This window comes from Coenobita brevimanus, chromosome 100 (assembly GCF_032717465.1).
Source record: "Coenobita brevimanus isolate Jiangsu-jjx chromosome 100, ASM3271746v2, whole genome shotgun sequence".
Lineage (NCBI taxonomy): Eukaryota > Metazoa > Arthropoda > Malacostraca > Decapoda > Coenobitidae > Coenobita > Coenobita brevimanus.
In genome coordinates this window covers 23,163,676-23,178,505 of record NC_137053.1, presented here as the reverse complement: position 1 = coordinate 23,178,505, position 14,830 = coordinate 23,163,676, and positions in this window count along the sequence as shown.

Sequence of the window (14,830 nt, the reverse complement as noted above, 5' to 3'; positions counted from 1 at the left end):
TGGAGGCTGGTGGTGGTGACGCTACTGATGGTAGTGGTGCTAGTGTTGTAATGGTGGTGCTGAAAAAAGTAATGATGATTATGGCTGTTGGTAATAACTAGCAATGGCTGTATTGATTACAATATGAATAAAGATGGAGATAAAGGCAATAGCCCCAGTGTTAGTATTAATGATGACGAATAGTTCAGTTGAAGTGAAGATGACAGATTCACTATAGTCGCTGCGCATGACTCTGAGGTTGTCGTTATCGTACACTGGCAACCTACCATTCAAAAGTACGTCCGATTTCGTATCATATTATACACGGATCATATTATTATGCACGAATATATTATACACGAATATTATTATACACGAACATATTGTACACGAATCACATGCGTCTCATGTTATACACGAAATCAGACGCACTTTTGAATGATAGGTTGCCAGGGCACGATAATAACAAACTCAGAGTCGCATGCCGCGACAACAGTGAAAGGTATTGTGATGATAGTTTTGGTGGAAGTGACTGTAGTTATAAGGATGGTATTAACACTGGTACTAGTGCAAAAGGAAGTTATCTTAGTTTTGACTGTAGAAGTCGTTCTGTTGATAGTGTCGGGGTGATGTTAGCAGCGATTATACTGATAATGGAAATAGTGGTAATAATACTGTAGTGATTATTATCATCGTTATTATTATTATTATTATTATTATTATTATTATTACCTCGCCAGGGACGGAGTCCGGGGAAGTATTGTTTTTGGTCGAGTTTGTTTGTTTCTCTGTTTGTTTGTTAGCAACATTACGGAAAAACGGCTGAATTAAATTACATGAAGCCTTCAGGATGTGGGCACTGTCCCATAAGGAAGTGATTATATTTTGGTGGTAATCGAGTGACCCTGAAAGATCAAATTCAAGGTCATAGATTTTCAGAGGGCTATAACTTGAAACCGGTTGAAGATACAGATATTTACTATTATCAGAATACAAGAACTGCAATATGGGCTTTCATTTGGCACCAAGACCTTTGACCCTGAATGACCTTGAAAGGTCAAACTCAAGGTCACGGATATTCAGGGGGCTATAACTCGAAACTGGTTGGAGATAGAGATATTTACTATTATCAATCGTGTGTGTGTGTGTGTGTGTGTGTGTGTGTGTGTGTGTGTGTGTGTGTGTGTGTGTGATAGGAAGCGTTAGAAGAAACACATTGAGGTGGTTTGGCCATGTGGAGAGGATGGAGAGTGAAAGACTGACGAGGAGAGTGATTGTGAGTGAAGTGGAAGGGGGGAAAGGGAGGGGGAGGCCGAGGATGAGATGGAGGGATAGAGTGGAGAGGTATATGAGCGAAGTGGGTGTTAGCTGGGAGCGGGGCAGTGAAATGGCGGGGGACAGGGCGACATGGAGGCGATTTGTTTGTGGTCACCCCTTATGGGATTAAGACGTCTGGCAACAGATAGAGTACTGATTTTCAGAGGGCTATAACACGAAAACGGTTGAAAATAAAGAGGTATTTACTGCCATCAACACGCAGAAGTCCTAAATGACATTTCTTTTCGTACCATGAACTACAGTATGATCGTCAAAAGTCATACTCGATATTACAGATTTCCGTGCCTGCTGTCGGGCGAGGTTTGTTGTATTTGGCACCACCTGTTATTATTATTATTATTATTATTATTATTATTATATTCATATTCATATTCATATTCATATTCATTATTATTATTATTATTATTATTATTATTATTATTGTTATTATCATCATCATTATCATAATCATCATCGTCATCATCATCATCATCACTATCATCATTACTGGGAGGCAAGATGTTATAATTTTTGGCTCCTCGCCATTTTCCGTTACGCTAGATTCAGCCTGTGTGTGTGTGTGTGTGTGTGTGTGTGTGTGTGTGTGTGTGTGTGTGTGTGTGTGTGTGTGTCTGTCTGTCTGTCTGTCTGTGTCTGTGTGTTTCACTTTCTTTTCTCTTCCTCATTCACCTCGTTCTGCTGCCCCTCTCAAATTTTTTCGCCCTTCTTGTTAACTTGCTCCTGTCTTGTTTTCGCTTCTGTCTCTACTCTCTTCTCCCTTCCCTTTGCCTCTTTCCACCCATGTTGGGAGTGAAACAGAAACAAGGGAATGGTAGGGATAAGGAAGCACAGCAGTTATCAGTGAATGAGGGATAAAGAGAAACGTTATACAATTGCAGACAAGCGTATAAATTAAGAAATGAGGCAGGAGAAGATGGTGAGGGAAGGGGAACACAAGGGGAAGGAAAGAAGGCTGGAGGAGGAAGGACAAAGGGAAAACTCGACCAGGAAGGAGAGGAAAATGAATGGCGATGGGATAGGAGAGTAAATGAGGACCAGCACAGAAATCTGAACAGGAAAGAAGATACTAAGTGGATGGAAAGGAAATGAGGATTCAGGAACGAAGACTGAAGGAAGATAAACTGTGATGGAGATGAAGGAGTTGAAGAGAGAGGCTTTCAGAAACTAGCATTCAAGGAAGAAGATAGAAAATAGAACGAACCATGAATAAGCAGGGAGGAAGATGACAGTGGGAAAAGTTCAGATGAGTGTAAGGGAGTATAGTGGAAAGCAAGCAGCAACAGTCCTTATAATCCTCTCTAGGCTTTTGTTATAGGGAAAGTTATAAAGAACAAAATTATTCAGTGAGTTAAATACAGTGATAGAAAAGCAGGATGGACTAGGAGAAGAGCGGGAAGGTTATCTGTTAAGGACGAAGGATAAAGCGAAGGAGATGGTGATAGAAATGCAGAAGAGGGGACGTATTTAAAATGAACCCCTTCGGTCACATAACGTATTTTTAATACGCTCTTTTTACCTTCAAACGATTATATTCAGCTGTGGAAGAAAAAAAAAAAAACATAGTCTATGACGAATTATAATAATGTGTTTTAACTCCGTCACACAAAATGACCTCTACAAAGGTAACAAATAATATGCTGTAGGAGAACAATGCCTTTGCCTTAGATATTCCTGCTTGACTATACTGCACACTCACGCACCAAAGTTTCTGTATCTCCCCTCGATGGAAGGAAGTGGAAGTCAAGGTTAGAGAGAGGGTAAGCGAACGGAGAACCGTGAGTTGTAACGAGGCGAATGTGAGAAACTTAATGAAATTGGATTTGAAACATTTCCACGCTATTCACCAGCAAAATATTATGCGTTCGTAACATACATAGTATATCTTACAACACTGACTGCTATGTTATCACGGAGTCCTGCGAAACTGGTCCAGACACGGCCCATCTGTTTCGGATCCTCATCATACAAATAACTCACCGAACCAGTTGTATAACCTGCGACTAGTCACTATCTCTGCAGTGATAATTTGTGTGAATGTTATTCATGGACTGTCTATCACTATAATAAAAAGTGATTGTGGATTTAATGCTGATTCCCACATTAGCAGTGCGGATGGTTGTAAATGTTAAAATTACTTTATGTGAACGAATAAACCACACTGTGATGGGCGGCGCAGAGCACTCACCGTAACCAGATGAAATTAGAAGTAAACAACACAAAATATTATGAGACAACGAAGATACAGCTGCGGTATCTTGCTCCGCCTCGTTATCCAGGCCTTAACTGCTGCTTCACCTCATTCGTGCAATATTTTCCTTCAGTCTCTGCCTCTTCTATTACTTTTACTTCCCGGTATCCTCTTACTGCATGCCATCATATTCCTTAGGGGGTTTCTAGTCGTCTGGTCCCTACTGTATACATTATTTATCATATCATCACTCCCACACAAACAACTTTAGCACAAGACTGCTGAATATGTTACGACCATTAGTGGCACTGCCACTACTAACCCCCCTTTTCACAATGTGTTTAATTTCCCTCACAATACTACTACTGCTACTCCTACAACTAATCCACTATAAATCTGTATAATATAACATATGATTGCCCCTATGTCTATGTATCTGCCAACCTCGTTTTCCCTGTCCCACCGTCGACAACTCGTCACTTACCTCCCCACTTCTGCCCCAGTTGCATCACCCACTCTCCCAGTCACCATCGACCCTACTCCTCCCCCACTCCAACACCACGCTACCTCACACCTCATCCCAGGGCCACCAGGCCTGTTGTCCACCCAGTACTGGCAAATGTACGTGGTATGCATTAATAATGAAAGAAAGCCATTCGGGGACCGAATGCTAATTGCCTGCCATAATATGACGTTGGCTAAGTCCAAGATTTAGGCCATATCTCGATACCCTGAAGGTTCATGTTGATAGCTCAAGGCGTTCATGAAATATAGCAGTGCTAAAGGTGGGAGATAAAACCTAATTGACTTTTGGCAGCCATTTTGGTGACCTTGACCCTGACCCCGAATGCTCATTTTCGAACTCGTCCAAGATTTTGGCCATATTTTGATACCCTGAAGGTTTCATGGTGATAGCTCAAGCCGTTCATGACATATAGTGGGAACACACACACACACACACACACACACACACACACACACACACACACACACAGATACAAGCAAAAACATTATCGCTCCGCTTTCTAAAGGCGGGCGATGATAATAATAATAATAATAACAACAACGAAGATGTGTGGTGTTCCTAACATTACGTACAAAAACTTCAGGCCCAAATGTGTCTATATTACGGTGCACTGATATATTAACCACAGAACCAACCACAGACCGTTCTTATCATTACCACTGGACCTTCCCTATAGCACTTCTCCATGGTGATACAACCCGTTGTAGTCCTTTGTGGGATCACCACAGCTGTTTGGGAAAAATAACATGGTGCACGACACTAATATACACATGTGATATTTCTCTGACTCCCATCAATCAAACAAACTACTGGACATAGACAGAGGGTGAATGTCTCGCATCGATATATGACGACCTGACAAAACTGTTACCATCCTGCTTTGCAGTTGTCATCATGATTATAGCAATAATACTAATAATAGTAGTAGTAGTAGTAGTAGTAATAGTAGTAGTAGTAGTAGTAGTAGTAGTAGTAGTAGTAGTAGTGGTGGTGGTGGTGGTGGTGGTTGTAGTAGTAGTAGTAGTAGTAGTAGTAATAGTAGTAGTAGTAGTAGTAGTAGTAATATGTTATTAGGCACGATACAGAAGAGGACAAACATCATAATCTCCCCGATCAAACAGGCGAACACAGCTTTGACATATGAAACCAAACAGTGCCACAATGTGCTGTAATGGTTGGGCTATAGTCATAGTGACTAAATTAATGTCTGACAGCAACCCAACCCTTTGTCATGGCACTAGTACACCAGTTCTGTACGAGACAGCCCTAGCATGTATTCAGTATGGATGGTGGGTGTTAGCGCCGAAGTGGTGACATGTGGAGGCGTAGGATGACTACTGGGCCTTGGGATAGGCCACTGCCCCCGAGAAATAGGCCCTGAAGCCTTTACCCAGAGTCGGACGCATTTAAAAAAAAAAAAAAAATACTGCATTGCGTCAACACATGCTGTTTCAGTGTTTTCCCTCCTCTGTATTGCGCCTAATAACACGTGATCACTATCATCACCATCATCATCATTATAAACATCATCACCATCATCATTATTACCATGATGACACCTGCAAAGCAGGATAGTAAGAGTTTCGTCAGGTCGTCATATATCGATGCGAGACATTCGGTCTCAGTCCATGTCCAGTCGTTTGTTTGTTTGTCCACGAACTCCTCCTAGGCTATTTGATGGACATCAGTGAAACGTCACATGTGTGTTTTTAGTGGGTTGTAGGCATGTCATGCACTGTGTTATTTTTCCCAAACAGCTGTAGCGATCGGACAAAGGACTACAAAGGGTTGTATTACCATAGTGATGTGCCATAGGGAAGGTCCAGTGATGATAAGAACGGTCTGTGGTCGGTTCTGTGGTTAATATCAGTGCTCCGTAATATAGGCACGTTGAGTCTGCATTTTTTTTTCTTTTATATAATGTTTGGAACACTGCACATCGCAGCTGATATCATAAAAATTAATATTATTAATGCATACCACGTATAATCACCGGTAAAGGGTGGACAGCGGGCCTGATGACCCAGGGATGAAGTATCGGAGTGGGGGAAGAGTAGGGTCGATGGTGGCTGGGAGAGAGGGGGGTGCAACTGCTCCAGTAGTGGGGGGGAGGAGGGTAAGTGAAGAGCTGTCGACGGTGGGACAGGGAAAATGTGGTTTACAGGTACGCGGACATAAGGACAATCATATGTAATATTACATAGAATTACAGTGGACTAGTTGTAGGAGTAGCAGTAGTAGTACTGTGAGGGAAATTAGACACAGGCAGTGTGAAAAGGGGGGTTAGTAGTGGCAGTGCCACTAATGGTCGTAACATATTCAGCAGTCTTGTGCTAAAGTTGTTTGTGTGGGAGTGATGATGTGATAAATAATGTATACAGTAGGGACCAGACGACTAGAAACCCCCTAAAGAATATGGCGGCACGCAGTAAGAGGATACCGGGAAGTAAAAGTAATAGAAGAGGCAGAGACTGAAGGAAAATAATCCACGAATGAGGTGAAACAACAGTTAAGGCCTGGATAACGAGGCGGAGCAGGATATCACAGTTGTAACTTCGTTATCTAATAATATTTTGTGTTGTTTACTTCTGATTTCATCTGGGTTATGGTGAATGTTCTCCGCTGCCCATCGCAATGTGGTTTATTTGGCCACATAAAATAATGTTAAAATTTATAACCATCCGCACAGCTACTATGGGAATCAGCATTAAATCCATAATCATTCTATATTATAGAGATAGACAGTCCAGGAAAAACATTCACAAAAATTATCACTGCAGTGAAAATGACTACATAGTCGCATCTTATATACAACTAGCTCGGTGCGTTATTTGTATGATGAGGATCCGAAACAGATGGGCCGTGTCTGAACCAGTTTCACAGGACTCCATGATAACATAATAGTCTATGTTATCAAATATGTTATGTATGTTAAGAACGCATAATGTTTTGCTGGTGAATAGCATGGAAATATTTCAAATCCAGTTTCATTACGATTCTCACCAATTCCCCTCGTAGCTCAGTACCAAACTACCGCTCACGGTTGCCCGTGCGCCTGCCCTCACTCTAACCCTGACTTCCTCTTCTTCCATCGAGGGGGGTTCAGTAACTTTGGTGCGTGTGTGTACATGGGGACACTGATGCTGATCCTGATGATGCTGATGATAAGTTACAGAGAAGATGACTGTGATGGTGACTGGAATGAAAATGGTGAGATGATGAGGATGGTAAGGTTAATGATAAAGAAATACCGAAAGAGAAAAGTGGAAGGAAAATGGAAATGGATCGAGGGAAGGAATTTCTCTAAGTTGCTGTGCCTCTCTCTCTCTCTCTCTCTCTCACACACACACACACACACACACACACACACACACACACACACAACATAGGCCCCCACCAATATAACTTGAAAGCCGTACTTTACGAACACCGATCCCCTGTTAGCATGTGAAACAACATAATTACACCAGTAAAGTGCACTTTGTGAGAGCATGGCGAGCGAGCGAGCGTTTGTACATTCAGGGAAAGTTCCGCATTACCCACTCTTCGGAGCACTGGTGGCGACGAATAGTCACGAAACAGCAGCCAGACCCCACATGTTTGGTAACTGTGAGTAGCGGCCCTTTGGGTACGATGGTTGTGAAAATGGGCAACTTCTGCAGACACACATGAGTCCACAAATCTGGTCCCTCAAAACATATACAACCCAATATGTGAATCTTTCTTTGCAATTTTGAGTTCTAATAATTACCAAAGATAATATTTACACTTATAATTACAGAATGTCCCATATATCACAATGGTTCATCCAAGTTTCAGAATGATACGTCTTGTAAGAATGCCGATACTATTTTGGGAGGGTGTACATACGCCTGTCATCATAATTCCGTCTTGTTGGAAACTTCCAACATCTCTGGTGAGGCAACTGAATAAATAATAGAAGAATACCTGGGCTGAAATATTTACTTAATCAAAGTTTCTCTCTCTCAGGTTTTCTCTCTGGATGTTCATATAGCTGGGCGACTTAGCATTTATCGCATACGCAATGTTCAGTTCTCTGCTCCCGGCTTCCTGTGTCAACAAACTGCATCGGTAAACGTTAGGCTATAGACTGAATGATAAAACCCAGAAATGGGGCGATTACCCCTGCTGATTTCAGCACAGAAACATATAGACTAGTGGAATATCTGGAAAATGTGGCTGTATAAAAATCCTCAGGCATTTTAGAGTCAAAGTTGGCAAATAGGCTTTCCTAGGGTGTTTTTTTGTGCTGAATCCATTTTTGCTGTTTACCAAGCTGTATCTCGTGCGGTTTTGCTCCTAGCGGACAAAATCCAAGATGGCAGCCATTTTTATAGAAAATGCATATTTTGAAGAATTGCTTCAAATATAAAATATATTAATGGATATAATGCATTGCACAAGCTCCTAATGTACATATTGATAATAAAATATGTAAAATGTGTGTCTTTGTGTGTAAATAAAACATCATAAACAGTGAAAATCCAAGATGGCTGCAGTTTTATTTGATTGTTGATATCTTTGCTTCCGGGAACGATGTATATGATATGTTTTTGTTTTATTCTTGTCCCTTTCTCAACATTACTCTCTGAAAAGGAGGAACCAACACTGATACCAAAATATCAGGCTCAAGAAGGATTTATTGAGATGATTCATGTGGCTTTGAGACTGAGAGGTGATATACTGGCACATCCCATGTACAAGGGATTTGTTGTCAATGAAGATGAAATGATATCCTACATCCCAAATAGCCTTTTTATGTTCCTTCGGTTGATGTTTGGTGGACAGAGTCTTTTGGAAGCAGACCCAGACGACGTAGCAGACGATACAAAACAGGATGACAGTCAAGCAAAAGTTCTTAGTATTGCACAAGACTTGGTTTACAACGTCACTGGAGATAAGCACTGGACTCCTAAACATCTTGGGCTTGCCAGCACTTTGCTCCAGACTACATGGTCTAAAGAACTTGTTGAACTACTTCACAGAGCTGGAGACATCATAAGTTACCCGAAACTATTGCAGGTTGACACATCCCTGGCTGAGAGTACACTGAAAACAATGGATGCAGAAACAGGAGCAGTGATTCCACCAAACTTTGTACCAAACAGATTCGTGCACTTCACGTGTGACAACATCGACATCAACGACAACAGTTTTGATGGTAAAAACAGCTTCCATGCCACACAGATCGCTGGATGGCAAAGAGGTCCCAAAGCGGACATAGGACTGAAGGACCTTCGACCTTCCCCAAACACGAGTCTGAAAGTTCCCGAAGTCATGGATCAACTTTCACCTGCTGCAGTGGTGACAGGAAGACTAGAACCTAGAGCAACTGAGGACATCAACAAAGAATGGTACAATGAATCAAATGATGACAATCCATCAGCAGCTCAAGCCATTGCCAAGGACATAGCCTTTTTCCTGAAATGACAGATGTGGACATCAAGACAGGCTGGACACATTTTAACCAAAACAACTGTAGCGCCAATCCTGAAATGACGAGTGTTGGTTACATACCAATTGTCCAGGCCCCAGCCCATGAACTTGACACTCTCCACACGGTGGTTCAGAGATGCAAACACATTGCAACACAACTTGGACAACACCATGCCGTACTTACGGTTGATGAAGCCCTTTATTATAAGCTGATGGAGCTCAAGTGGGCAAAGGACGAATACCAGGACTTCCTGATCGTCAGAATGGGCGGGTTGCACATATCGCTGAACTTTCTGAAGGTCATTGGGAAACATGTTCAATCATCTGGTCTACTGGAGGCTTGGGTTGAAAACAAAATCCTTGGTCCTGGTACAGCAGAACAAGTCCTCACGGGCAAAGGCAAGTCATACTCCAAAGCAATGCAAGCACATAAGTTAATCATCCAGGCCATGTGGAGAATCCTGGTGCCAAAACTCCTGACCTTCATCCAAAACGAAGCACAAGGGCTGAGGGCTGAAATAGAGGCAAAAGCAAACAGCGAAGACATTGAAGAACTGTTATTGCATCACTGGTGCCAATGCTCATGTGTGGAACTGATCACCTGCAATTGCGCCAACTGATGTATAAGTGCACGTTGCAAATGTAAAAAGTCCCATTTGCGTTGTACAGCAGCATGCAAATGTAGAACATCCGATGACGATTGTAGCAATGTCGAAGCCCAACAATGACACTGTGTAAAACACACTGCCACTATGCCTGTTCATCAATTTGCAATCTGCAACTTGTTGTAATATAAATGTGTTGCCAGCCATCCTGGATTTATGTTTATGTTTATTACTTAATTAAGAGAAAAGTAATATCAATAAAATAATTAATGTACAATGACTTTATAGTGGGTTTTAATAAGGTTTTACGGTCGTCATAATGATATACGGAGGAGGCATCACTTGTAAAAATGATGCTTTTGAGTTTAAGGCGGCCATCTTGGATTTACCCGTCTGACGGTGTCAGCTTGAGAGATACAGCTTGGCAAACAGCAAAAATGGATTCTGCACAAAAAAACTCCCTAGAAAAGCTTATTTTCCAACTCTGACTCCAAAATGCATGGAGTTGTCCAAATACCTGAAAACCGGACTAGACTAATAGAAAAAATGTTCGTGTAAATTATCGGCATATTGTCCGATACTTAACTGTTAGAATTAAATGCAAGAAAACATAGTATTAAAACAGGAAATCTTCTTTACTTCGATTTAATTATGGACCATGTCATCCGAAGCCATCGGTACATTCCCTTGGAAAGCAGGGATTCCGAGGGTTTTGTTGGTTTCATGAGTGAATATATAGCTCAGAACAAAATTTACTGAATGTATTACTACCTGTTGAAAGAATCTCTTCTCTGTCTCACATAGTAGAAAAGTTATCAGCCTTTGAACACCATCGCATGATGTCGGGCTGGGCCGAGCCGTTTCGGGCCGTTAATAATTTTTCTCAGCTGAACGTAAACATCTCTTAGCTCATTGCACTCGCTCGCTTGTAACAAACGCTTTGTAAACCCATCAGGGGAAATGATCCATGATGCCACCTGGGTAGAGAAATGGAACAGCCTTCTAATTACTGTCGTTGAAAAGTGCATCATAAGCTTCCATAACAACAGGCATGAGTAGCATCTTTCAGTATCAGGTTTTGTCTAGGTAGGACAATCCCACTGAGCTGGCTGATGCTAGCTCTAAATATTATACAAGATGCGCATCAGAGAGCTGTCATGGGGATTATGGTAGCTCAAAGCCATTCGGTCTCCGTATCCCAGCCAAACAATTAACATTCATAGGGCACGTATGCTTTTGATGAAATGTACCCAGGTAAAAGAAAAAGGTATTCAAACTCTTCAATCATCTTAAAAGTGTGGCAAAAAAATGAAGCATGTAAACAGTGCCATGAACACCAGGTATGGCTTAAGGTCGAATGTTTAAATCTTACTCAACAATGTGGAATGCAAAACCTTAATACTTAATACTCCCCTAAGGGTAGGGGGTTTTCACCCCCCGGGGGTAGGGGGGTTTCAAGAATACTCCCCCACTATCCCTGCTTGTCGTATAAAGCGACTAAAAGAGTTGCTGGTGGGTTAGTGACCAACCCCTTGAAAAGAACTAACTAAACAAGCGAACAAAGCACCTCGGACCAGGATGGACCATACGTTGACGACCAAGGAAAGGACAAAGAACATTCTAAGGATGTGAACGTGGAATGTGAGAAGAGTGAATGATGAAGTAAAAGAGAGAGAGAGATTGTTCAGGTGCTTGAGGATGCAAGAATGGATATATGTGGACTGACCGAAACTAAATGGCGATGTGAAAGTGTGAGAGAATGGGAGTATGGTTTAGAATATGTGCAGGAGTTAATGAGAATGAGAGGGCAAGAGAGGGAATATGTCTGATGATAAGCAAGAAGTGGAAAGAGAATATAAGAGAGTATGGAACAGTGGGTGTAAGGATTGTATGGGTGAGGATGAAAGTAGGTATATAAGCTTGGGCGATTGTATGTGCATATGCGCCGATAGAGGACCAAGTGGCAAGAGTGAAAGATGAGTTAGGGGCGAGTGTAGAAGCATGTATGGACAAGTTTGTGAGGTGCGAGAGGATGTTTTTGATTGGAGATATGAATGGCACAATTGAAAATGTACGAGTGGATGGAGTGGTTGGTCAGTGGGGTGTGCCAGCTGAGGTAGATGGGAATAGTAGTGCTTTAGTGGACATCTGTGCTAGTAATGGGTTGGCAATAGCCAATACCTTCTTCCGGCATAAGATGATCCACAGGTATACGTGGAGAGTCATGAGGAGGATGGACGATGAACTTGTTGAATGAAAGGAAATGATAGATTACGTGTGTGTGGATGAGCGAATGAGAAAACAAGTGTTGGATGCAAGAGTGTGGAGAGGGTGGGGGAATGGTATCTCGGACTTAATGATGGCCAAGGTTAGGTTGCAAAGAAAGTGGGTGAAGAGACGAAGGGGAAGACGGGGAAACAGCTCCTTCGAAAAGAGTGGAGAAGCTGCAAGAAAGTGAGAAATGGCAGAGTATAAGAGCATAGTAGAAGAAAGATTGGGAAGGTATGAGTTAGAGCAGATGGAAGGGGTGGAAGAAGTATGCAATATATTCACAGAAGAGATAGGCGCAGCATGCGAGGTGGTTTGTGGAGTAAGGAGATGCAGGGGTGTGCAAGGGACAGCATGGTAAAGTGATGAGGTGAAACGAGCTGTGGAACAAAAGAAGAAGGCATATAGTGACTGGCTAGTGAGTATAGGTAGGGGAGAAGATGAGAGAGAAAAGAGAGATGTATAAGTGAGCAAGAGAAGGGAGGCGAACTTGTGAAGAGATTGGTGAAGGAGAGTAAGAAGAGAGTGGATGAAGAGTTTTGGGGGAATCTGAATGTGAAATGGGGGGAGAGTAAGAAATTGTTTTGGAAGGAGGTAAAGAAAGTAAGGTAGTGAGAAAAGGGAAATAGTATGGGAGAGAAAGATGGGAATAATAGATTCTTGATGAGGAGAGAGATAATGAGGAGATGGAAGGAGCACTTTGAGGATTTGTTGAATGCAGAGTGTGAGAGCAGTGTGGGTATAGTTGGTTGGGGAATGGCTGGGAGAAGAAGGGACGAGAGGAGGAGAGAAGAGATCAGTAAAGCGGAAGTAGTTGAAGCAAAGAAGAGAGTCAAGATAGGAAAGGCCCCAGGAATTGATGGAGTGTGTGGTGCAATGCTGAAGTATGGGGGAGAGATTGTTGTGGAGTGGATATCGAAGTTGTAAAGATTGGCTTGGAAAGAGGGAAGGGTTCCAGAGGACTGGAAATAATGTACAATTGTTCATGTATATAAAGGAAAAGGGGAGAGAGAAGTATGTGGTAATCATAGGGGTATTTGCCTTCTTAGTGTGATTGGAAAAATATATGGTAGAATACTTATTGACGAGGTTAGGAATATAACAGAGGAGCTAGTTGGAGAAGAACAAGGAGGATTTATGAAGGGAAAAGAGAGTGTGGCTCAAATTTTTGATCTAAGATGTTTAGTGAAGTATCTAGAGAAGGGAAAGAAAGTGTATGCTGCCTTCATGGATCTGGAGAAAGCATATGACAGAGTTGCTAGGCAAGGTATGTGGAAGATAGTAAGAATATATGGAGTGGATGGGAAATTGCTGAGTGCTGTGAAGAGTATGTACGAGGGAGCTAACGTTACGGTGCAAGTGGATGGTGAGCTGAGTGAGTTCTTTTATTTAAATGTGGGACTGACACAAGGATGTGTGATGTCTCCATGGCTGTTTAATATATTCATGGACTGGGTTGTAAAGGAGGTGCAAAGTAGGGCAGTGGATGTGGGGGTGGCTCTAATGAATGAGGGTGAAGTGTGAAAGATTTCGGTGTTGCTGTTTGCTGATGATACAGTATTGATTGATTGAGTGAAGATGAATGGGAGTTTCAAGGTTTGGTGAATGAATTTGGGACAGTGTGTAAGAGGAGGAATCTGAAAGTTAATGTAAACAAGAGTAAATTTATGGTGTTTAAGAGGAATGAAATCGCAGAATACATGGTGAGGTTGGATGGTGAGGATATGGAGAAGGTGAGTGCATTCAAGTACTTGGGTAGTGTGATGAGTTAGGAAGGAAGTTTAGCGGATGAAGTGCTTGAAAGGGTACCTTGTTGGTTCACTGAAAGCATTGATGACAAATAGGGAGGGGAGTATGGAAGTTAGGAAGTCACTGCATGATAGTATCGTGGTCCCTACCCTAACGTATGGAAGTGAGGCGTGGACCTTGCTAGAGGGGAATAAGTTAAGAGTGAGAGCAGCAGAAACTAATTACCTCAGAAGAGCATGTGGAGTGACATGGAGGGACAGGTTGGCGAATGAAGAAGTGAAAGAACGTTGTGGGGTGGATGTGGATGTGGTTGAGAAGATTAGGAGAAATACACTGAGGTGGTTTGGACAAGTGGAGAGATTGGAGAATGAAAGACTGACTAAGAGGGTGTATGTAGGTGAGGTGGAGAGAGGGAGAGGGAGGGGGAGACCGAGGATGAGGTAGAGGGATGGAGTTGAGAGGTATATGAGGGAGGGGGGAGTGAGTTGGGGGAAGGGCTGTCAAATGGTGGGTGACAGAGTGACTAGGAGGCGTTTTGTCTACGGCCACCCTTTGTGAGATTAGGGAGTCGGGCTATAGATAGATAGACAGATTTTTGGAATGCCTGCGGTTATTAGTTATAGTCCGCCTGCTTCCCACATTGCAGAATGCAATCAGCAACAACAGAGGAAGGCCAAACACGTGCCATCTGACCACCTTGTTTTAGAAATTATCGTTAAA